The sequence below is a fragment of the Rhinolophus ferrumequinum genome, chromosome 3 (assembly GCF_004115265.2).
Source record: "Rhinolophus ferrumequinum isolate MPI-CBG mRhiFer1 chromosome 3, mRhiFer1_v1.p, whole genome shotgun sequence".
In the NCBI taxonomy this organism is placed as follows: Eukaryota; Metazoa; Chordata; class Mammalia; order Chiroptera; family Rhinolophidae; genus Rhinolophus; species Rhinolophus ferrumequinum.
The window spans coordinates 71928701-71955374 of NC_046286.1; the positions used below are offsets into that span (position 1 = coordinate 71928701).

Sequence of the window (26674 nt, forward strand, 5' to 3'; positions counted from 1 at the left end):
CTTTCAGGCAAATTTCAAAGAAAAATCTGCCAGGACCCTTAGTTTACTAATTGAGAATAATTAGAAATATATGTGCTTTTAATTTTCTGAAGGTCTCTAAAATATTTTTGGAATCAGTGGGTTTTGTGCTAGTGCTGGAATAATTAGTAGGAAATACTGTATATAATATTAGATATTATATGTGCAAAATTGGTTTGGATGACGTTATTTATTATTATGCCTTGACAACATCTGTACATATGGGCAGTGGCTTAGTTACTATATAATTATGCTAATTTAATGATCCTTACTAAATGATGGGTCAGATTCAATTTACACATTCAGAAAAGTAATGATATACACACATAAATTACACACACACGCACATGCTCGTGTGTGTTTGTGTATGTGTGTATGTTTCTGTCTATATATATATGTGTGTGTGTATATATATATATATATATGGTGCCAAAAAGAGCACACATTTTAAGAGATGTTATCTATGTATTACTTTTCGAAGTTGAATTGAACTAGGATAGCAATACGTAGTATGACGTTCACTCAAAAGATGGTGTTAATCAAATGAATGCTGGCATTATTCATTGTATTACAATTATAATTGTTTTTTTCCTTTCTTATGTACATTTTTTGACACTGTGTGTGTGTGTGTGTGTGCACGCGCGCGCGCACGTATAAATTTTGGCTATATATTACTCTAAAACGGAGTAGGAAATATGTTGGCTTAGGTTTTGAGAGCTTTAAGATTATAACTTAAATATTATCCCTTGAGGTGCAATAAATCCGATTGCCTGACTTAACTTTTCACTAATTGTCTCCATTCATTTTGCCTTTTTTTCAAGCTTGCAATTATTGCTTTCATGATGTAATATACACGTCACAATGGAAGTTAACAAGGTTGAGTTCATGCTTTACTTTTCCTTAGTAGTAGGGACTCTCTATGTGTAGAACTCTTTATAAATTAAGGCCAGGGGAGAGCCTCATGTTTTTGGCAAGAGCAGAGCTGACTCAGGACCATTCCTGGCCGCTGTATCTTCTAACCTTCAATCTGAAACAGAGGTCACTGAAAACAAGGTACCTGGAGGAAACATGGGTCTCTTCAATAGGGAAATAAGTTTTCAGCATTCATTGTAATTATGCCTTTTCTTATACAAGTCATCATAAAATAAACAAAATGTATTGTTATCTGAGAAAAGTTGTGGGAATTAATGAGATATTCCTATGACTGGATTTGGTCAACTTTGGATATGATAAAACATGAAAAATGCAGTTTCACAACCATAAGGCACTATATTCCATGAGAAGATGGAGTGAAAATGAATCAGGTAACTTATCAATGGATTTCTTGTCCAGGAACTACACTGGGTCCTACTGAAATGAAGTCCAGTAATGTGTGCCCTTTTGTCTTTATTGCTTTGATGTGCCATTGATACCACAGTGACAAGGCACATAGAGAAGAGGCTACTTTTGGGAAGCAGGTTCGGGAATGAGTTAATTCTACTTTGCCAAAGGTCTAGGAAAATCTTTATCTCCAGAAAATGAGCAGCACCAGTAATAATTGGTTAGTGTGTTTGGATTGGACTCAACACCTGAGTTTGAATCTTGACCCTGACACCAACTAGCTTGTGGCTTGGGCAACCTTACCCAGCTTCAGTTTTCTCCACATTGAAATGAAGATAATCATATCTATCTTGAGGATGTTAAGAGGACTATGATAATAATTCATTTTAGTTGACTAGCATATTTCAGTTGCTCAGTAGAAGTTATTTTTATTATATGTTTATTGGTTAATCAGGGTCCCACCAAAAGTAGGACTTGGAACCAAATATTTGGGGAAGACCAAAATTATACCTTTATTCTTTGGTTTATTACTCAAAAAAGGACCATAACAAAAACAAGCCTAATAATTGAAAATAATTGAGGGAAAACCATAATAGCATACTTTGTGCTCATCTGTAAATTGGGGATAGTAATATCTGATTTATAAGATTGTTAAGATTAGATGAGTTAAGATATATGAGGCTTAAAATCATATATAGCATGCAGGGATGGCTCTGCAATATTATTATTATTATTATTACTATCATTATTATTATTATATCATTGCTAATATTATTAGTAGTATTACTATTATGCAGAGTAGGGTTTAAGCTCAGGCTCTGCAATCAGGGAGAACTTGGTTAAATACTCAACCTTTCTGAATGGGCAACCTTTTGTATTTACTTAGCCTCATTGAACTGAGTTTCATCTATAAAATGGAGATGACAGTGGTTCCTCTCCAATAGGGCTATTTGAGGATGAAAAGCAACAAAATAGAGAGTTTGGCATAGTTCCTAGAAAATTTGAAGCACTTGGTAATGTTAGATATTTATATTAACAATTACAGTTTTTCATTTATTTAATATTCATTTGACATTTTATTAAGCATCTACTTACCATCTGCCTGGCACTCTTCTAGATACTGGAGACATAGTTTTGAATGCAATAGAATCATAGCCTAATGGAACTAACATTTTATAATAATATTAAATAGTAGGCTTGAATTATTTAATATTTTTAATCAAAGCAATTTTTTTCATGAGGAACAAAAGGCTTGATATTACCACATAGAAGTCAGATGGAGTTTTCAAATGAATAAAGATGCTTTTATTTGCATATTATTTACATGGAAATGGATACTTCTAAATACTTTACAATAACTTTTTTATTGATGAGTTTGAAGATCTCTACCTCACATTAGAATTTTATTTACTCCATTAATTTACGTAACAAAATTAATGAGGTTTTATATACACACATAAAATACACTTGAATGTGTTCTTAAATTTATAGCTAGAGAGTTAGTACATATTTTCAAAATTATTGGCATCAGGAATATTCAGCCCTTACCATGCTGTTTCCCTCAGAGGTTATGCAAAATTTAGCTATGCTTTTAAAAAACATTTTGAAATATGAATCTATTGATAAATCAAACTAAGTAGGAAATCATCCTGCACGACCATTGCCTGTTACATGTTTTATCTATAGGTACTTGGTATTTCTTTTCTACCTAACCACTGAATAAGCTTTAACTCAGTAAAGGAAAACATTATTCTGTCATCACTAAGCAAGAATTATTATGGCAAGAATTGCACTGTTTGAAGGGAGATATATTCTTAACTAGCATCTGAAATTCTAATTTAGGAAACATTTTTTGGGTAATGTTGTCCATGTATGTGACTAGAATTGATTTAGTGAAGTGGCAGGAGAGGAATTTGTAATTCCAGAAGTGAAGATTTGTTAATCTATTAGCTCAGAGATTTCTCCTTATGCTATCTTTAGAGTATACAAATAAAGAAAAAAACTTAAAACCAAGAAACTTTTCTGTAAAAAGACACAGAGAATGACAGTCAATAGAAAGAGCTGCACAAATTAAAAAGAAAAAATGAAAACATTTATCCTGTGTAGCACAATATTAAAATATTCTGAAAGAGCATGAAAATTAATTCTGTACTTTAGTTTTTCTTTACAAATAAACTAGAAATGTCAAAAAAATTTCTGAATGAATGAGAAGACCAAGCACTGAATCATCTGCAAGTGTTTTCTGAACACAGCAGAACCTAGAGGACGCTGACATGCATGAGAAAAAGCCCCAGGAAACATGGTGGGTTTATCATACTTTCATGCATATTCATTGTTTTTGACAACATGGTCAAGAGCAAAGAAGCCCATGTTGCCTTATGTATTGAAAGACAATATGATGTAGAGAAAAGAACACTGGGGAGGATCTCAGAAGACCTGGTTTCTAATTCTGCCTCTACTCTTCATCTTGGCAACTCATTCAGAGACTACAGCAATTGAGGCCTCAATTCTGAAATTAGAGAATTGAGATTAAAGACTTAAATGTATTCTTCTCTAAGGCACCTTCCAACTCTAGAATTCTATAGTTCTGATCTGTTCTCTTATAAACTAAACCACTCATGTCCTCCTTGCTTAGACTGCATGTTTAGAATGATAATCACTGGAAAGCATAAAAGGCATGAATATCTTGGAATTAAATAAGCATATGGTTACTTATGCTAAAAAATTCCTGTTTCATTAAGCACAAATACTTGATCAGAATAAAATGAGGCAACCCCCTTTCCATGTCATTTTATGGTGTAAAGGATGATTATGTCTATTATTAAGTGGCCAACGAGAGCATGTTTTCATATTGAAATGTGTGGCTTCTTCAATAAAACAGATTTGGAACTGAGATGTAAATACATAGAGGACAAAATGTCAGTGATTGACGTTTTCCTGCAATCAATATTATCATTCATATAAAAACTCACCCGTTTAATATAAAAACTCACCCTTCCAATATACAAAGCATTCATATTTATATTTTGAATATTTATACACATAGAGATGTTTCTTACTATTTTAGAAGAATATACAGACATTTCTTACTGTTTTAGAAGAAAACATGTTCTACAAAAGGTAGAACATATACAAAATGTGTTAAATGTAACATCCTGGCATCCTAAATCTACATCCTGCGTTTAGGAAAAAGAGAAAGTCTCAAGTTGGGATCTACAATCAAAGTGTTTTTCAAAATATTTTACATACAAATGGCTCTACGGATAACTTGATTGGCATATTGCACATTAACTCCTCCCAGATGCCCACACTGAACTTTAATATCCTCTGAGGATGTTTTGCAGTAAATTTATTTAACTTAAAAGAAAATATCTTTATTGACATGTAATTCACAATCAAAGTCATCCATTTAAAGTATACATTCAGTGTTTTCTAGTATATTCATGTCCCATCATCACAATCAACTGTAGATCATTTTTATCACCACAAACAGAAACCCTAAAACCATTGACTGTGACTCTCCAATTACCCCAAGCCACCACCCCCACCAGCCCTAGGAAACCATAAGCCTAAGCTGTCTCTATAAATTTGCATATTTTGGACATTTTGTATAAATGGAGCCATCCATGTGTTTTCTTTCATTTAGCTGTAATGGTTTCAAGGTTCATCCATGTTGTAGCACTTCATTCCTTTTTAGTGCCGAATAACATTACATTGTAAAGATACATTACATTTTGTTTATGTGTTCATCAGTTGTGGGCCATTTGGGTACATACGGGATTGGCTTCATTATTATAACTTTGTAGTAACTTTTGAAATTGAGACATGTGAGTCCTCCAACTTTGTGATTTTTTGTAAGAGTGTTCTGGCTATTTTACGTTTTGTATATTCCTGTTGGATTTTAGAATCAGTTTATCAATTTCTGCAGAAAAGTAAGCTGGGATTTTGATGGGGCTTGTGTTTGAATTTGTGGATCAATTTGGAAAGTATTGCCATCCTAAATTAAACATATTAAGTCTTTGTAGTAACTTTTGAAATTGAGACATGTGAGTCCTCCAACTTTGTGATTTTTTGTAAGAGTGTTCTGGCTATTTTACGTTTTGTATATTCCTGTTGGATTTTAGAATCAGTTTATCAATTTCTGCAGAAAAGTAAGCTGGGATTTTGATGGGGCTTGTGTTTGAATTTGTGGATCAATTTGGAAAGTATTGCCATCCTAAATTAAACATATTAAGTCTTCAGATCCAAAATCTATCTATGAAATTTACCTTTCTTTCTTGAATGGACCCATTTCAAGGTAGAGGAAAATCTCTAGTGATAGTCACCATAGCATTGTTCTAGGCATCGCTTTTTTTAATATTAAAAGGCTTTTTATTTCCAACTTTGTTGATGACACAAGATGGAATGGGTGTTTGTTGAGTTGATATTTATCTCAGACCCGAATGATGAACTGAAATCAACAATGTGAAACTTGTCAGCCTTAAAAGTAAATAACTATATTCAGGTTCAAAAATTTAACTGCTGAATAGCAATTTGGAAAAGGTTTTGAAAATATCAAACTATGTATTGCTGATATTTATTTTAGTTTGAGAAGAAAAGACTTAGGGCATAATAGATGGCTTTTTAGATGTCTGAAATCTCACATATGGAATAGGAAACAAAATGAAGCAAAAGAATAAGATGACATTATAAGGGGATCTATTCAGTGCTGTGAACTTGCTTTATACATTATAAAATGATATTTTGGTATATTTATTAGTTTACAGTGTTTGTAAGAAAGATCATCCTAATAATATTCGATATTCAGAATAATGACCATTAAAAATGGCAGGGGACTCAATGATTAAAAATATATTGTCATGTTCTGTATTTTCTATTGACCAAACAGGAAAAAGGGATTAGAACATTTTGGAAAAATTCTCATCAGCAATGTTTGCAAGGGATTAACTCTTTTTCATCCACTTGCATATAGTCCAAGTGAAGCTATGGCACTATGGCTTCTTTTTAAAGCTGACCCATTTTGCAGCTGGCTTTATTTCTTTCTGGTTTAAAAACGAAAAGCAGAGGTGTGGAGGAATGTCTCTTCCCATGAGTGAAGTGGCATTGAGATTAGTAATGATAATAATTACCAAATGTTTTCTTTATAAAATTGGTGGAATTATTAGTCTCATTTACTAATGAGTGGGTCAAAATTTAAACCAGGGTGTATAACTTGCCCAAAGATACAGAGCCAGTCAGTGGTAGAGCTAGCATGACTCAAGGATGTCTGAGTCTAGTTTGTATGTTTTGCTACTTTCCAAGAGAAAAGCTTAAGGAAAGCATCATGGAGGTTTAGTGTAATAGCTCAGTTTCTTACGCCTATTTCTATTGTTTCCCTTATCCTGATTGTACCATTTCTTCTCCACTTCCTTTGCCTTGAAAAACTTCATGGAAATAGGTACTCTAGTGATTCTAATACATGTCTTCTTTTGAGTGTGTGGGGATTTCTGGGAGTGAATAAATGTGGTGATTCAGACTTCACGACGGTCTGACTTCCTTTGCCCTGTGTCTGTTAATATAGCAGCAGGTCATAAGATAGCACCAGGAAGCACTAGAAATACAAGCTGTTACGGGATATATGGTTCATCTCAAACCATTTTTGTGTATTTTTGAATCAAAGATTGTCGCGTCCAGCGACGGGCAGTGAGGGTGCGAGAAGGAGCAGCTTTGGGTTAAGTTTTTAAGAAAGAAACAAACAGAGACTTAATGCAGTTAAATCTCAGAAGGTCAGGGGTCTCACAGTTCTGAAACACTGGAGCCCCGAATCGGGCCGACTGGTGGATTTTATTGACACTCATACAAATATAAGAAAGTAACATTGTTTCTTACACGGTCTGTGAGACTCATACATCATAGCAGAAAAATGTTTATTCCAATCACCCTTTGTCAACAGCTGCAGCACAAGGTCCCATGATATCTTAATTACGGTATGTACCCTCTCAGGGACACGTCTCATTGTAACAGTTCCGTTGAGATAAGTGGAGAGAACTGATCTTCATTGTCCTCCTGACTTCTCTCACAATCAGGTGAGAGAGGAAAGCCAGAGTCAGTAATGGCTTTTCCCAGGCAGGGGGGATGGGGAGGCAAGGCTCCCTTTTGTATCTTCTAAGGCAGCTCATTGGGGGTCCCAACTCAGTTCCGCCTGGCTTGAGTTGTTCCACCCATGGGGAATCTTACTCGTCATTGGCTGCAAACCATCTTTAGGGGAGCAGACAGAGACACATAAGGTGTAAAACATAGAGATAAGCAAAGTCCTAAAAAGGCACAGTCTCACAGACTTTTCTTTCCTCAAGGAAAGACACGGGGGGACAGTCGGCTAGGCTGCTGTGTGACTACTAAAGATCTATTCATCTGATCTTGACTTATCTTAGGAATCATCTATATACTTAAGGATGCTCTAATTGGAGGAAATTCTCTAATCTGAGTAAATATGCCCCGAAAAAGGAGTCTCTTCAACCATTATGGCTCCCTAGGTCAACACAGTCTATACCCATGCCCTGGAGAGCGATTTCTTCACCCTCACCAAAGGGCTGCCAACAAAGCACCACAAAAGGGGTTGCTTAAAACAACAGAAATGTAGTCTTTCACAGCCTGGAGGCTAAACGTCTGAAAGCAAAGTGTTGTCAGGGCTGTTCCCTCTGAAGCCTCTAGGGGAGAGGCCTTCCTTGTCTCTTCCAGCTTCTGGTAGCCACAGGTATTTCTTGGCTTGTAGATGCATTATTCCAATTTCTGCCTCCATCTCCATTTGACGTTCTCCCTGTGTGCTTCTATCTTCATATTGTCTTCCCTCATTTTATAAGGATACCAGTCATATTGGATTAAGGATCTGCCCTACTCCTGTATGACCTCATCTTTATTATTGGTATATATGCAAAGACTTTATTTCCAAATAAGATCACATTCACAGGTACTGGGGGTTAGGACTTCAACGTATTTTTTCGGGGACACAATTCAACCCATAACACCAAATCTGGTATTTGTGATGCTGCTGGATTGTGCTTGACTGAGGCCAACTCCTAAGAGAAACATAGAGGTGGGTGGATTCATTCTGCTGAAAATCAGTTAGTTTCTTAACATTTAGGACAAATGCTCTTTTTACCACCTCTTTCACAGAGTGGTTGGATTTTTATGATTATGTGGATTTTTCTCATATTTTTGAAGTCCCGCAAGATGCTGTTGTTTCAATGAGTGTCGCATGATATGACAACAGTAATACTGCAATCCCAATATCAACAACCACAAAATCAATAGAGTGAGCAGATGATGTGACTGAACTAGCTGCGACAATCAGCAAATGATGGATGTGTGACGCACAGCTTTGCACAGCAGCTGCTTCACTGAGAATTAGTTTTAGTGAATCACCACTGCATCTGCCATTTTTCTCTGAGCCAAATAAATCCTGACATAAACAAGGTGCTGTTATAGGAGGTGTAAATTCAGCTAGTAATGAATGTCACAGGCCTAAGTGTGAGATATGTAGTCATTCTCAGATTCAAGGAACGGGATTATTTTGACATTAAATGTATTTTTGTTTAATTTTTTCTCTTTTTTGTCCTATTTGTAATCTTGCCTTGCATAGAACAATGTCTTGAAGTAAAGCATATCTAAATAAGTTAATTCATCTCTAAAAATAAAAAAAAGTATATATTTAATGTAAAGAATTTAGTGTGCCTAGTAAACAACAGTCTAGGGAAAAATACATCATTGTAGAAAGTTATTAAGACTCTTTTATTCTAGATTTGGACTTCACTGATGGAAACAGTTTTAAATTCAGCTGTGTGTGTTCCTTGGACCACAGTGTAAATGGCAGTTATGAAGTGCACAATCTGTACAGCCTAATGCAGTACCCTGGTATAAATACCTCTCTAGGTCTAGATGGATCATGAATCAGAAAAGTGAAGCTTTTTTTTTTTTTTTTTTAGTTGACCCATTTACCTGTTTTTTTATCCTCAAAATGACAATGATGACAACAATAATGACAAAAAGAAATAAGGCTAGGCTGCATCCCTTAGTAAAGATAAATAAGGACATGAGTATTTCCATGTAAGCCGTCTTTATTGATGAACTAAGTATGAAATCTTAACTCAGTCAGTTTATTTCACAGAGATTGTTCTTAAAGATAGTGCCCAAGAGTCACTCTTCTAAAGACCTTTAAGAATGGATTTATCTCAAAATGCTATTTCTCATTTTTTCTTAATGTCATTCAAAAGCTGAAACTAAGAATCTGTATCTTATTTAACAGAAGCATCTAAACCTGCAACATATTAAATAGTTAGCAAATATACATGCCTCTGAATAAGATTCGATTAATACATTTCTTGTGTGTGTGTGTGTGTGTGTGTGTGTGTGTGTGTGTGTGTGTGTGTGTTTAGATTACAGGAGAAAGAAATAGCAATGACTGAGAATATCACGACAAAGTAGATCTACGAGTAAGAGGGACACCTTCAGCCCCAAAAAATAACGCATAGGCATTCATACAGACTTTGTTTTGACAGGAAATGGAGATCAGGAAAAGGAAAAAGAGTTGGCTACACAGTCAATTTTATTAGTGAAAAAAAATTAAAGTACATTTGAAAATTTCACAGACCTTTTCTGGTCCTATGTTGGTAATTGGTTATTTAGAAGAAATTTGGTTTTAGATGGAGCTGAGTTTATAGTCACTTCCCCCCAATAAAGAAATGGCCTGTGATCTCGTGCTAGTCATTTAATCTTCTAAAGTGCAAAGAACTTTAATATGAAGAACATCCTAATAATGACTATTGTTTATTAAGCACTATGTGTTAGGCATTATACTAAGTACTTTTCAGATATTGTCTCATTTAATCTTCATAACACTCTGTGAGGCAGAAATTTTATTTCCACATGTGACTAAGGAAAGTTGGGCTGAAGTTGCCCGAGTTATAGCTGTTACGTTCTAGAGCCAGTCTGGCTCCAAAGCTCGTGTGCATAGCGTTATACTGCCTTTGGTGTTAGAATCTCTCCCAGCTTTAGCTTTCTCTCACCAAACTTTAATGACTGTCTGGCTCACTTTGCCCAGTGTTCTTACCATTGACACACTGCATCTTAACCAGACTCAAGAAGGTTAAGATTGCAAAATCCCTTACAGCTCCCCTAGACTATCTGTGCAGAGGGAACTAAAGTGCAAAGGGCTTATTGTTTTGTAAGAGGTCATTATGTCCATTTCTTAAGAGCGTCTTGCCTTACCCAAAGAGGCACCACACTGTATTAATATCTATTTCAAAAACAATTTTTAAAATTGGTTTTTGTACTCCTCTCCCACCTCCTACCTCTGTTTCTAGGAGTATGTCGCATCATTTTCTGGAAAACATGCAAGATGACAACACATTTAATGCTAGTCCTGAACTGCCTTGGAGGACATTGCTGTACTTTTTAAAAAACAGATCAGGCTCCTTTGAACAGGTTACTGATCTTGTCGAGGTGGAGATGGAGCATCTGGTGTTAAAATACAATGCTAGTAGGATGTCTTATCAAAACCACTTTGAAAAAAATGTGGCATATCCTAAATGACCACTAAAGTAGAGTTCCTCAACTCTACTTTTGCACATATTTATTCTTTGCTGCTCCTATGGGTTGACTTAGTCAAGCAGCCCTGAAATTACTGAGTCAATATGACTTTGTGTTAGGCAGACCTGGGTTCAAATCTTGACACTGCTTGGGTCTGGCTTTACAATAACCTCAGGCATCCAATGGTATTACTATTTGCTTCTGAGGGCTTTTGTAAGTATGCAGTGAGAGAATGTTTAAGACATCTGGAAAATCGTGAGCACTCAGCAACTCTTTGCTTCTTTCCTGTACAACATAGTTTTCATTGGCTTTCTTTTGTGAGCCTAAATGTTTGAATGCCAGATCTAAATCTGCTAGTATGAATATAACAGTATGGAGGCTAGTACTTAAGATTTTAACACTGTTTTATTATTAACCTCAACATTCTTTTATCAGCTGTGATGCCTCAGTTTTCTCTTTAGCCACAGATGTACCTACTTAAGTGTTGTGAGTTGCGTGGGACACATTTAAGGCTTATGAGCTGATTTCCTAGTGTTTGATTGAGATTATGATATAGGCAAGAAAGTAATACAGGCTAAGAAGTTTAATATTGTTGGAATGATGTAAAAGTTACTTCCTTCACTGAAGCTTTGCAAGCAAACATTAAAAAGCAGTACATAGTTAATAATAAATTTTCATCTGATGCTTTGGTTCTGTGGTTTTTATATGACATATGGTAAAAGGGTAGAGAAAGGGGCTTTCCGGAATGGTCAGAGTGGCTTTCAGACTCTGTGCTAAATGCCAGGAATTTTAGAACCACACAAGCCACACCTAAGAAGATGGGCAGAACAGATGGGGGTGAAATATGACAGTTTTGCATGCTGAATACTAAGTACCATGACACACAGTCCCTCCAGCCCCCAGCCCCGACACACGGACACTCCCCTTATACTTACACTAACTCAAAACTCAAAAAGTTTATTTTCCCCTCAAGCTAGTTTGATGGTGTACAGCAACCTTTGCTAAGGTATTTTGCAACCATTGTAAAGGAGAGATCATTTTAGGGCAGACCTTCTCACCCTGAGTTACTTGGAGGAATGAACAGTGATGTCTGGTCATTATGTTAAAAGCGGGGGTAGGGTGGAGGGTGGGATTCTAAATTCAAGCCAGTATTAATAACTTAAAAAAAGGTTGATGATGAAACTCAAATGTAACACTAGAAACAAGGACAAAAACTATCCCTGGAGCAGTTTAAAGACCATGGATAATGCAATGATGCGAGGAGGAAAAGGAGATTACTAACAAACTTCTCTTCAAAGGAAAGGAGGGGAATATCAATTTTTCATCCAAAGGGAATTATTATGATTGGTTTCAATGAAAATGTAGTGGTAAAGAACCCTGAGGTTTCCCCTGATGTCCCTTGGGCAGCTCTAAGGAGCATTCTGCAAGCTAAACCTAGAGAGAAAATAATCTTCAAAAAAGCTAACCTGGTGAGCTTCATCAATCTGAAGTGGACAGTGGAATGAAAAACAGAAATTTCTGGTCTGTCTTCTCCCTAAGATATGTCCTCCTGGTTGGATTGCCAACGCCAGGTGGGGGGAACAAAAACTGTTGGACAGCACGGTCCAACAATGTTGCCTGAATGTTCTGGAATGCTGGAGACCTTACAATCATGGGAACGCATCTGACATGTGACATAGATTTCCAAACTCTTGCTTCTTGTAAGTGACAGTTGGGTTCCATGTTGCCAGCCTTCCATTAACTTCAAAGTTTCAATGTGAAATTTAGATTCCTTTGATTCCTTTGTACCTTTGAGTGTAAGTTAATAAATCTGGGGACGAGACTCTTATTTCATTTTATCATTTCCACTTATAAACATCAGCCTTCTGAAAGGAGCAAAACACTTCTGCTTCCATGTCCCTGTATTCCTCCCACCTCATTCTCCCTCTGTTGTGAGAAGAAAGGAGAAAATGATGTAATTACCTGTAGTTTGTTCTTTGCTGTCTGGGAATTCGGGAAATTTAAATTGAAACTAAAGTATGATTGAGACCTGGCTTGTTCAGAACTCTGATGAATGCTTTTCTATTTCAAGAAATGATTGCTTTAATTTTTCATGAGACCATTAAACAGATTTAAGAAATTTAGACCACATTAACATCCTTTTAAATTTCTTTGTCATCTTGGATTAAGGTTAGTTCTATTATTCCATATTTTCAATCATTACCCTTCTCTTGTTAAGAAAATGGTTTTCTTTTTGTTTTTTCCTTTTCTGATTACTGCTTCCTTCTCCTGCCTTCTGTGAGGACATCTTGTCATTCAGTTTTTAATACACTCTTATGTCTTCTAGTTTGAGATTCTATCAGTTCTCATCTTTTCAATTATCAATACTATAAATGCACTCTAATTTTCATTTTCAATTTTCTCCTCTTGACTAAGTTCCAGGCCTATAATTCCAACTACTTACCACACATATCCCTCTGATACTGCCATCATCTAATCTCCACCAGCTCACCTTCTCATCTATTTTTTTGTTAGTGATTTTTGTTATCCTAGTTTCCTAAACATAAAACCTTATAATTGTTTCAGCTCATTGTTCTCCTTCATTCACTGTAGCCTATCACCACATTTCATGGATTTTTCCATTTTGAAATTTGTTTTGCATTCATTTGTATTAGTTAAGACATTGGTTTTGCAGTTGCAACAAAGTCCAAAAATAACAGTGGATTAAACATAATATAAGTTTAGTTTTGTCTTATGGATGGCCCAAGTAGATGATCCAGAGATGGTATAATGGCTTTACCGTGTTAGGGATACAGGCTCCTTCCATCTTGTTGCTTTGCCATTCCCAAGGCACGGTCCTTGTCCACCTGGGGAAATAAGGAATGACTGCTCACCAGCATTGGTCGCTTAAGTCCAGTTTTCAGAAAGAGGAGGGAGGGACCACACTCCCCTCTCTTTAAGGTATAACCTAGAAGTGGAATACATCACTTCTGCTTATAGCTCATGTTTAAATGAAAAAAAATCACTTGCGTGGCCATATCTAGCAACATAGGAGACTTGGTAATATGGTTCTTAGCTATGTATACAGATAAAATTTCTATTTTTAGAGAAGGGGAGAAGAGCTTTTGGGAGCCAATTGGCAGTTTCTGCCACACCATCCTTATTCCAGTTTTAGTGTCTTCACCCTTTGGTGGGAGTTTGTTGTCCAATGCCAAGATTAATTCCGGAGACTTATAGTTGGATTTACTGTTTGTTTACTATCAACTCATCCTTTTTTTTCCCTTCAAAGAGCCACTTTTTTTTTGCTTGTTAAACCCCTGCTCAGTAGCCCACTGTCTCTGTTTCAAAGCTCTTTACAATCTAGTCCTTTTCTACCTGTGTCCAGTCTTTGTTTCAATTTTCATTCATTCATTAATTCATTTACTTATCCAGTAACTATCTTCTGAGTACCTACTATGTGTCAGGCATAGAATCATTTGTTATCCTAAGATAGATTTTGTGGGTTCTGTGGCTAGAGAACATTCTCATGGATGTCCATTTTCTCTACTGTCACAATGACTCATCTTTTGATAGTTGTTTTCACCATTGTAATGCTTGAGAGGTTAAATGCATCGTAAGAACAGCTTTTTAAAACTTGCTGTTGAAGTGGTTCATTTGCTTTTAGGAGTCAGACGATGTACACCTGACATTTTGAACGTTCGGGTTCTTGTACATTTTGGAACTATGATTTGACTTTAAAAACAAAACAAAAATGGAAAAGAATGCTTACTGAAGCAGCTATAACTAGATTTAGGAGCACATTGAAATTGTAAAACAGCTCAAGTGTAAACGTGGACTACATACTGCCTCATTTGTTCTAATTCTCTAGTTTCTTATTTGTTTCCAAAAAACTTAACCTCATCCTCAGTCTACAGATTGAGGTGTAAAGATCTACACATTACACCATATACCTTGACTGGGCCTTGTTCTCCAAGCTACATTTTCTTCTCCTTCTACAGTCCTAAGTATTACAAAGGCAGACATTTACATAATACAACTAACCTGACATCATTTTTATATTTGCACTTCATTCTTTCAGAGAAGTTACTGGGCCAGGTTCAGCGCTACAGTGAGGTGCAAGAGGCTGAGTTGTACAAGTACAGGGTCAAATCTTTATTTAAAATTTTGATATTGTGTTCATTGTAGATTTTTTGCACTCATTTTGATTTGCGAAAAAAAGAAAAAACGCACTGCGTTAAAATATTTTTATCTTGATTTCTGAGGTTTCGTCAACTTCCTGAAGTTTTGTGTCTGAGATGCCTTGGATCTTTCTTCTTTATGCATATTATTTACATATTGACGTGGCTGGCTGCTTGAGTCATTAAAGCTTTCAAGTTTTAGAAAATATGTATATTAAATGAGAAAGTAAGTATTTATTAATTTACCAAAACCTAGAAGCAAACATTACCTTAAATCCTATCAGATCATAGTTTAATTATTTTCATTTACAACTGAGATCAGATCGGGATATACAAGGAAGCCAGTCCATGAAAACAAGGCGGGGGCATCAAAAGGAAAGATGGACAAGTGCCCAGGATGACTAATTTTAGCTACTTTAGTACATGATCTTGACATGGCTTGCCCCTGTTCCGTCACCCTCACCTCCAAAATGACAATATGGTCATGGGTTTTCGAGCTACACCCCTTGAGGAGGAGAAGTGGAGGAAGAAGAGAAGAATGGGGAGAGCCTCAGACCCTGAAACTGCATTAGCCAGAGCAGTTCTGCTTATATCCATCTTGTGTGTTGACCATCTGCTAAAGAGTTTATTTTGGGAAAAAAAAAATTCTTCAGCTGAAAAAAATAGTTTGAAAATCACTGGACTAGAAATTTTCAAGATCTCTGTTAATTCATAATTCTGAATGTACATGTATTTCTAAAAGGGATGGATTTTTTATGATCTATCCACACCTTGATCTGCTTCTCTTGCAAGGCATGCACCACCCTATGGTGAGACCACTGATGTTTTTGCCTTTGATATCTCTTAGCTGTCATATATATCACCAGGATTTCTCTAGATTTAATTGCAGTTCCAAGAGAGCTAATGGATAGAGAATTAGACCTCATGTAGTAGCAACGTCTTTCAAATTTTGCATCCTATGCTAAAGTTCAGGAAGAACACAGTAGAGCACCTAACTATATTTATTTTATTTTACATTTCTGTTAATGTATTTAACATTAATGATAATTATGATATAACATATAAATTATATTATAATTGATAATATAAGTAGTTATAAGTATATTAACATGTTAATATACTTATAATTTATAAAAATAAATATTCATGAATAGGAGAAATGTGCTCAAAACGTTTTTTTGTTGTTAGGGGCATGCCACTGTTTTTGAAAGCTTTATAGGAATTACTTCTCTTTTGTTAGTAAAATTTTTGATAACTGATAATTTAAAGGATGAATAGACTCTCTATCTTTTAGTCTTTTGTGTATTGGGGTTTAGTATATCCCCTGTAAATCTGAGTTTTGATGTGTGTGAGTAACCAAAAATATGTATGTAATATTATTTTTAAAGTTTATTGCATAAGTATATTTGGATGTAACATAAGTTTCAAAGAAGTGGAGAGGGAAAAATAACTGTTACTCTTTTTCTATTTCTTTTTTATTTTTTGATTCTATTGCAATGAACAGAGATAGGTAGAAATTCCTAAAATAAGAACACAAATTTAATCATGGAAGAGGTATACAAATTAAAGGGACTTATTATTTTTTTATTTTTTAAAGATTTTTAAAAAATATACATAACATACAATGTTATATTAGTTTCAGGTATATGCCATAATTATTCAACATTTATATACCTAAAGAAATCATCACCAGAAGTCCCGCAACCATCTGACACAGTACCACACTATCACAATATTATTCACTATATTCCCTGTGCTGTACATTACATCCCCATGACTTATTTATTTTATACCTGGAATTTGAACTTCTTGTTCCCCTTCACCTTTTTTCCTCCCTTTTTAAATTTTTCAATTACCGTTGACATTCAATATTATTTTATATTAATTTCAGGCATACAGCATAATGGTTAGACATTTAAATAATTTAAGAAGTGATTCCTCTGACTACTCTAGTACCCACCTGACATTATACATAATTATCACCATATTATTGACTATATTCCCTGTGCTTTACTTTATATCTACATGCGTGTTTTGAAACCATCAATTTTCACTTCTTAATGCCCTCATCTTTTTCACCCTGCCCCCCAACCTCCTCTCATCTATCACCCCAATAAATCTAGTAGCCATCTGACACCATACATAGCTATTATAGTATTATTGACTACATTCCTTATGCCAAAACCTACATTCCCATGATTACTTTGTAACAACCAATTTGTACTTCTTTATCCTTTTTCACCCACCCTCAAAACTCCCTCCCATCTGGCAGCCATTAAAATATTCTCTGTATCTATGGCTTCATTTCTGTTTTGTTTGTTTGTTCGTTTTGTTCTTTAGATTCCACATATAAGCAAAATCACATTGCATCTGTCTTTCTCTGTCTGAAATACTCCACTCAGCACAACACCCTCCAGGTCCATCCATGCCACCACAGATGGCAAGAACCCATTCCCTTCCATGGCTGAGCAATATTCTATTGTATATATGTACTACCTCCTCTTTATCCATTCATCCATCGACAGTCACCCCGGCTGCCTCCGCATCTTGGCTGTTGTAAATAATGCTGCAATGAACATATACATGCACACATCCCCTCAAAGTAGCGTTTTGGGTTTCTTTGGATAAATGCCTTGAAGTGGGATTACTGGGTCCTTTATTGTGTCTTTTTATAGCCTTTGTTTTAAAAGTCTATTTTGTCTTTTTTGTATGGCTATGCCATCTTTTTTTTTCTTTTTTTTTTTTATTTTCATTTTCATGAAGTATTTTTTTGCATCCCTTTACTTTCAGTCTCCGAGTCTTTCAATTTGAAGTAAGCCTCTTATAAGCAGTATATGTAAGGGTCTTGTTTTCTTATCCGTTCAGCCACCTTATCTTTTGATTGGAGAATTTAATCCATTTACATTTAAAGTAATTGTTGATAGATATGTAGTTATTATCATTTTATTATTCATATTTTTTATTTTATTTTATTTTTTTCATCTTAAAGAAGTCCATCTAAAATTCCTTGTAATTCTGGTTTGGTGGTGGTGAACTCCTTTAGCTTTTTCTTGTCTGGGAAGCTCTTTATCTGTCTTTCAATTCTAAATGATAGCTTTGCTGGGTAGCGTAATCTTGGTTATAGGTCCTTACTTTTCATCACTTTGAATATTGTGTGCCAGTCACTTCTGGCCTACAAAGTTTCTGTTGAGAAATCAGCTGACAGCCTTATTGGAGCTCCCTTGTTAGTAACTGCTTTTCTCTTGCTGCTTTTAAGATTCTTTCTTTGTCTTTAACCTTTGGCATTTTAATTATTATGTGTCTTGGCATGGGCCTTTTTGAGTTCATCTTGTTTGGGAATCTCTGTGCTCCCTGGATTTGTATGTCTATTTCCTTCATCGGGTTAGGGAACTTTTTCATCATTATTTCTTCAAATAAGTTTTTAGTTCCTTGCTCTCTCTCTTCCCCTTCTGGTACCCCTATGATGCAAATATTGGTATGCTTGATGTTGTCTCAGATGCCCCTTAAACTATATTCACTTTTGGAGGGTTATTTCTTTTTGCTGTTCTGTTTGGGTGTCTTCTGCTACTATATCTTCTAAATCTTTGATTCAATCCTCTGCTTCATCTAATTTACTGTTGATTCCCTCTAATGTATTCTTCATTTCAGTTATTGTATTCTTTATTTCTGACTGGTTCTTTTCTGTGTTCTCTGTCTGTTTTTATGTTTCCTGTCTCTTTCTTGAAGTTCTCCCTGAGATCACTGAGCATCCTTATAAACAGTGTTTGGAACTCTGTGTCTGGTAGATTGCTTGTCTTCATTTTGTTTAGTTATTTTTCCAGAGCTTTGTTCTGTTCTTTTATTTGAGATGTTTCTTTGTCTCCCCATTTTGGCTGCCTCCCTGTATTTGTTTCTATGTATTAGTTAGGGCTGCTATGCCTCCTGGTCTTAGTAGAGTAGACTTATGTACTAGGTGTGCTGTGGGGCCCAGTGATACAGTCTCCCTGGTTACCTCAGCCGGGTGCTCCAGATGTGTCCCTTGTGTGGGTTGTGTGTGCTCACTTGTTATAGTGAACCTGTTTGCACATCAATGGGAGGAATTCACCCTCAGGCTGATTGATTGTGAGGACTGGCTATGACTACAGTGGAGTTGCTCTTGAGCTGGGGCTGACCCAATGGAGCAGTATTTGCTTTAGCAGGGCTCTGGTGCCTGCCTAGTCTGCCCTTTGAGTGTGTCATCCTTGGGGTGGCTGGTTGATACTCTGGCTCAGTCTGAAGCTGGGCTCCAGGGGTGCTGGTTCCTTGGGCTTTCTGGCAGGGACTCCACCACAGGCCAAGTTCAGCCACAACCTGTCCCCTTCTTGGAGCCAGCTGTCTTGAGCCACAAAGCAATCCAGATGACCACCACTCATGCTGGACTTGGAGGTACCTCAAGATGTCCAGCCACGAACTGAGACTGACTGTGGCTAATGCCATGCTTAGGACTGTTCAGCAAGAGGTATGGGACATGCCGAAGTCATATGTTGCTTGTTTGGGATTTTTGAACTTATGAAAGATTTTAGGAAAGTCTGCAGCATGAGCCAAGACAGGCCATTTGTACTGAAAATCTACTGGAAGCTGCTTGGGTGTACCTGAAAATTGGTTGGGCGGGGTCTCTGGGAATCACCTGGGTGGGGCAAACAAAGGGTGTTAGCCAGTCTGATGGAGACTCAGATATGGCAGCTGCCTGCATCTGCCCACCAAGAGGGGGAGGGCTCAACAAAGAAATAATGGCTTCCACCAGCTCCTCCGTCCAGGAGAAAAGTGCCCCTCCAGTCCTCACCCTCGAGCCAGACAACTCAGTTCCTCCCCATGTGTCCCAGTCCTTTTGAGCTGCTGCCTTGGTGCTAGAGATTAGAGTAAGTAAGTCCATCAGCGAGTGAGTCGATGTGTTGTGGGCCCTTCAAGAGGACTAGGACTGCAGCCTCCCTTGTCTCAGCCACAATCTCCACTAGCTTTCGCATCCAGAAGTTATGAGGACTTCTCCTCCTGGCACTGAAACCCTGGGTTGAGGAGCCTGGTGTGGGGCTGTGACCCCTCACTCCTTGGGGGTGGGGAGAGGGACCTCCACAGCCAAGATATTCCTCCCGATTTTTAATGGTCTCATGTGGGTATCAGACCAGCTCTTTCTACCAGTTTGCCCCTCCTACCGGTCTCTAGGTTGTTTCTTCTGTATGTCATTAATTGTAGGACTTCAGTTCACCTAGACTTCAGACAGTGCTTAATGATGGTTGTGCTGTAATTTAGTTGTAGTTTTGATGTGGTCATGAGAGCAGGTAAGCACAGTGTTTACTTCACCATCTTGAGCAGAAATTATTAAACGAATTTTTTTAAATATGCATTTTAAAGGCACAAGTAACACTGTTTAGTTTTATCTAATTGACTTTAAACTGGACTCCTCTTTTCAGTTTTGACTAGATCATTGACAAGACCTGGTGTTTGAAAACATTAGGACTACAAAAGTATATTTTCTTAAGCTTGTTTTTTTAGGGGTACATATTTACATTATATTCCATAAACTTTGAAGTTTATAAAATTTTATTTTTATTACTACTTCCCATCTGATCATTTTTTTTTCCATTTATTTTTCTCTTCCTCTTCTCAGTTCCTTATATTCGGCCTGAACAAATAGGATTCAATTGAAGGGAAACAGTTCTAAATACAGAGTGAGAGGAACAGCAAAAAGCACATGGGAAGCTGGGTATAGGAACAAAGTTAAAAAATGCCTGCTTTTGATTTTAAATTCTTTCAAGATGATAATGTGTGCATTCAGACAGTTCAGAATCTGAAAAACACCTCATACACCTTGACATTAAAACAGGTATTTATTGCATTTCTCCTACCATGTGCAAAACATTGTGCAAGATGAATGAGTCACAGTCCATGGCATTAAAAGACTTAAAAAAAATATATGTGAGGTAGGGGTGAGAAGGCAGGCACTAATCAGAAATTTATGATATGTGTGATAACTTCAATAATAGAGATGTACCGGAGTGTTTTAGAGCCCAGAGGAGGAAGAATATCTAGCCTGTAGGGGTAGAAAAGGCTTCTGGGAAAGGGGTGCCCAAGTTAACCCTGACTGGATGAATAGATGTTAGCCAATGGGAAGGGAGGGGAATGAGGACAAAAAAATCCTCAGACACAGGGGCACTATGAACAAGGCACAAGGTTGCCACTGGCTGGCTGTGCCTGCAGAGCTTTAGGATTAATGCAGGTCAGACGGGGTGAAAATGAAGAGGAGGTAGACTGGGGCCGACTCCTGGACTAGCACCATGCACCCTGTGAAGGGGCTTGACTTGATCCTGTAGGTGATGGGGAAGCTGTGAAGGATTAATCATAGAATGATCATGAGTAGATATACTTCAAAATAATCCACCTGCAATCTGTGTAAAGAATGGGTTTGTAGGAAGCAAGAATGAGTACAAGAAAAGCATTTAGGATGTTGTTGGAATAGTCCATGAAGAATAATTGGCAGGGTAGTGTTAGAGGGAATTTGCAAAGTGCCCTATTTCTCTGAGTGGCTAATGCGAATACTGATGTTATTCATACTCCTAGTATTTTTCACCCTTCTTGTGTCAGGTACTAAGCCCTGAGATACAGGGCTTGTTCTGTGAACAGGAATTATATGTATATAGTTTATTTGTTTGTAGGAGCAAGATGGTTAGATTCCTATCATACAGTGTGTGGGTGCTGAGAATATTTGTACAATGCCTCAGGTCACTTAAGAAAGTTGCAAAAGATGCAAAAGTTCTCTATAGTCATATTCCAAAAGTGTGGTATGTTTCTACATCCTCTGAAAGGTGTAGTCATGCCAAGTATTTCTGTACAGTCATTTTTCTGTGCCTACAAATGTTTGCTGTAATGGTCAGTCATTTTTAGGGGATGACTTTCTCAACTTGGCATTGATCCCTAAAAGCATTAATGAAGTAATTATACACTGCATTTTGTAGTTGGTATTCCCAGGCACTAATATCTGTTGTTTGAAGTAAGGCCCTTTTGACTACCCCCGACCCCCTTTCAGTTCAGGCCGTTGTTTCTCAGTCTAGTTGTGTAGGACACAGCTCCCTGGCACATGCTGGTGTTATGTATTATGAACCTTACGCTCCCCCACCCCCCCGCAGGCAGTCAGTCGCCGCTCCTGGCAGCACACAGTAGCCCACGCTGACCTCAGGCTGCTCTCAGCAGCCCAGCTCCAGCTGTTGTTCACAATCTTAGCTGAAGAGAGTGTAGCCCCCCGGCCCATGTTGGAATTGAACAGGCAAAACGTTAGGAACATGGCACTCCTACTACCTGAGCCACTGGGCCCGGCCCCCTTTTAACTTTTAGTATAAAATTGTATTATAGAATTGGAGATTCTGCTTTTCCCAAGAAAGTCAGGGATGTCATGGAATTTACTAGTTTTAACTCAATGAAAAACAAAAACAAACAAACAAACAAACAAAAGAAAACAGACAAAATGATTAAAGTTTGATAACCTAACTAGATTTTTACCTTTTCTGATTCTTCATACATATATATTTTTTTTAATTTACAGGAAAGAAAGTTTATCCGAGTTTCTTCTTAAACCTGTCTTAGGAATAACAACGTATTTCAATCAGGGATTTGTAAGTATACTTTTCTTCTTTGTTTAGGAAATTAGATATTGATTTTGTGGAAGAAATGACTCTTTCAGTAAAACACAGGATATAGCTAAGCTATACAATCTCAGTTGGCATGCATAATTTGAATGACAGAAAAACACATAAAATCACCCCTCAAAAAAAAACAAAAAACAAAGAAATCAAACTTCAATCAGAAAACCTTCCCATACTTAGCCAGTGAAGGTTTGATTTATTTTTTGGCAATTTCTTTTTCTTGATGTCATTTTCGTTATTTATTCCTCTTTATGAAAATATCTGTGTTTCCACATATTTTAGAAAGTCTGTAACATCCATGGGAAGGAAGAGGAAAAGGGTAAGATGTGAACACAGGAAAGGGAAGAATTTATATTCTATTAAAAGCTAAATGGCTTTGGACAACTTTGTATTTTCCATTAACATTTTTAGTGATTTTTTTTAAATAAAGCTGGGTCTCATAATAACTAAGGTACATTCCATTTCATCATATTTATGAAATGCCTGTTATTGTGCTAAATCCCAACTCAGTAATGGGGAATCTGGGAGACCCTTCCTATTTCAATTTAGCAAGAGATCATGACTAGCATATCTTTTCACAAACAGACATTTTATTAGATGAATTGAGAAGAACCAGTGACATTTCAAGTCTAAGGTAGTGCAATTCTAGGACTAAAGCAAAGAGTCAGCATATTGAGCTGAAGAGCATACCATAATCTAGGGCCTACGATGTAAAGCGGAGTTAGATAACTGAAGTCTAGAGTCTGTGGATTCCTCCCTAGATGTATAAAACCTCGGACAGCATAGTTCTGGCTGGGCTTCTCAACTATAAATATTTGTATTTGAAGGCTGTTTGACTAGAAATGATGACTACCTTAGATGATTTTGTGATTCCAGGAAATCCCTGAAACATTGTTGCTTAGCAGTCAATAGTTATTTTGTCTTGGTTAACATGTGGTTATCATAATGACATTAACATTTGTATAGTAGCTAATAAAACCAACCAGGAATTGTGAATATTTCTAATTTGCTTCATCAGCTAAGATCTCAGTAAATTCTTTAATTAGAATGTGTACTGAACTTTTAATTACACACTCTGGAGCAATATAGGTTGCTTCTTAATTATGTGGCATTGGTTTCTAGTTCTGTGCATCTGTTTATGAATCTTGTGGTTTGGAGCAAGTTACCTGACCTCTCTAATGCTTCAATTTGTCAGTAAAATGAGGGTGCAAATGCTTATGTTACTAGGCATTTTGGTTGCTCTGTTAACAACAGGTTTACTATGGGGATTAAATAAAATGATGATATAATGCAATCTAAATAATAATGAAATAAACCTATACTGCAATCATAATTTTTTCTCTTTGCTATATTGCTGCATGCATTTGAAGTTTTGTTCACATAATGATTTATTTCATTTGTCAGCATAAATAAGCTATTTTACGGATGAAGTTGGTGTTTATAAAATCACTGAAAGGATTGTTTAAATGTGCATTCTTGGCCACATTCCCAGATAGTTTTAACAAGCATCTTAGATAATTCACATGAAAGTAATCTGCAGGCTACACTTTGAGAAACACTAATTTCTCTTTAAAAATCATCCCCAAATGACAGTAGTTGATTATCAACATCACGTGGGGATTTTATAAAAAATATATATATTCCTAGGGCTTCCGCTTGGTTGATCCCAATTTGCCAGATACGAAGCAAGGGTTTGGAACTTGTGTTTTCAAAAAGTCGCCCTGCTGATTTTGATATTTGCAAAGCACTGCTTTACAGCCTGGCTGTATCTCTAACTTTTTATTGATGAAGCTTTTGGCTGTGCTTGCCATATATGGATGGGGGTGGAGTATGTGCTTCAGCTAGTCCAGCTCAAGTTACAGGAGTAAAAAGGATGCATTTGGATGTCTGCATTTGCATGCATTAACCAGACTGCTCACCCTTGGTTATGTCTTGCTTTAAGTAAATCCATAAATTGCAAAATTTCTGAATAAGAAAGGACTGTTGGAGACTACTGTGTCTTTCAAACCTGTTACTTCACAAAAGAGGAAACAGAGGCTCAGAGATTTTCCCAAGGTCACAGGGCATGATCTGAGCCTCTAGCTCAATTCTATTTCCATTACAGTCAACTGGCTCTGATTCTGCCCATTTAGGAACCTGCAACCCCTGTGAAACCAGCTTCTCTAGTGCAGGCTGGTGCTTTCCTTGCAGGTGGAACCATAAAGAGTGGTCTGTGAGTCAGCTTCCCCACTTAACTGTTCAGCTGTCTGAAAGTTAGAGCTTCTTCCTTTCCAACTCCAGTTCTCTGCCATGAATAAAAAGAAGCAGGATGATCACGGAACCAACAGAACTCACCAGGAGAGGCAGCCTATTTCACCAGTGGCACCATATTACCTTTCTGATTGTTTTTCTTAGCCAGAGCTGACCGTGCCTTTTATCAAACTCCATAATCCTCAATGACAGAGCACTCCTCATTTTGTCTATCTTCTTATTCTTATATCTTTTTTTTTTCATGGTGCCCCTTTTGTCCTTATTTTAGTTGTCCTTATTTGGACACTATTCACTTCTGGGTGCCATTAAGTTCAACAAATATTAAGTACTATTCTGTCCCAAGAACAATCCTGGGTACCAGAGATGTTAGATGAATCCAGCCTGATCCTAGTTTCAGATGAGTTCGCAGTATCATGGGGAAGGGACTAGTATGGAAAATGCTGCAGGAGCACTTGAGCGACTTCTTAGGGGAGTCAAAGAAGGCTTTGGTGAGGAAGTGACATTGGTCTGTTTTGGGTGCCAAAGCCATAACCCACAGTATAAATTTGTAACATTTTGAAACTACACAAAGAGAAGGTTTCTAAGACTTAGTGAAGAGTTGATACAATAGATGTTTATAAGGCAGGTGTCAGCATGATGGAGAGAAAGAGATACTGCAACATGGGGCAGGAGACCTGGGTCCCCTTTTCATGCTATCACTCCCAACCTGTGTGACTGTTGGCAATCCAGTCAGACTCTCTAGGCCTCATTTGACTACTTGTTCAATTCATTCAAATAAAAAAATTTGTGTCATAAGTTGACCTGTATACTGGGATATAGTAGGTGGAGGAAAAGTGCGTCCCAGACAAAGTGCTGTCTGAATTGAGGCCTCAGTTTTGAGTAATTGTTGACCTGGTGAAGAGAAGCTTTGGAAGGAGAGTACTCCAGCAAAGAGGTACTGAATCCATCCGGTGGCCTGAACCTGGAAGTGAGGGGAAGTGTGCCTGAGAGTTACAAGTCCTGACTGGGGAGTAGTTTCTTTTAACTGCTGGATCACAGGAGCAGGAAGGAGCATCAAAGGGAAGCAGCCTGAGAAGTCAGCAGAGTGTAGATGATGTTGTTAGGCTGAGGAACTGGGTGACGTTTTCCTGGCATAAGGACAGTGAACGAAGTGATGAGATAGTGAGATTTGCTTGGCAATGTAAAGAGTGGACCAGAGAGCAACACGATGGAGGCTGGATAATCAGCGAAGAGGGTAACCTAACCTGGGGAGGCTGGTGACCTTAACTGGGGTAGTGAACGAGGGTGAACAGAGCACTCAGTCTACCAATTGAAGAGCTATTTGGAGAACAGAGTTTATATGGCTTGATGATCATGCAGGGTGAGGAAGAAGGATGCTTCCTGGGTTTGACTTGTGCAACTGGATGGATTATAATGCTATACACTGAGAAAGAAAACACAGGAGGAGGAACAGGTTTCAAAAGGAAGACGAAGATCTCTAACACGAGGGGATGAGACCAGCTGATCTCTCCCGGGGTTCTTCAATATTAACTGGCCTTCCACATGCTGAGAATATCACACACATTGTCATACTTAATCTTTGCAACTGCGGGAGGTATTATTATTATCTGCCCTCAAAAGGTGTGGAGGCTCAGGCTCACAGAGCTTAATGCGTTGCCTAAGGTCCCTTAGCTGAAAAGTAGTGGAGCCAAAAGTTCAGACCAGAATTCTAAG

At 37.2% G+C, this 26674-nt stretch overlaps 1 protein-coding gene across 5 annotated transcripts in view; it reads left to right on the plus strand.

Annotated features, from left to right (window-relative positions):
- PKIB (cAMP-dependent protein kinase inhibitor beta) overlaps positions 1–26674 on the plus strand; it is a 98396-nt gene that overhangs the window by 39546 nt on the left and 32176 nt on the right. For 3 of the 5 annotated variants that reach the window (XM_033094661.1, XM_033094652.1, XM_033094643.1), the window contains one exon: positions 22612–22681. The exons of the other annotated variants lie outside the window; for them this stretch is intronic. The gene's annotated coding sequence lies outside the window, so the exon portion shown is untranslated. The remainder of the gene's footprint in view (positions 1–22611; positions 22682–26674) is intronic. 5 annotated transcript variants of the gene reach the window in all.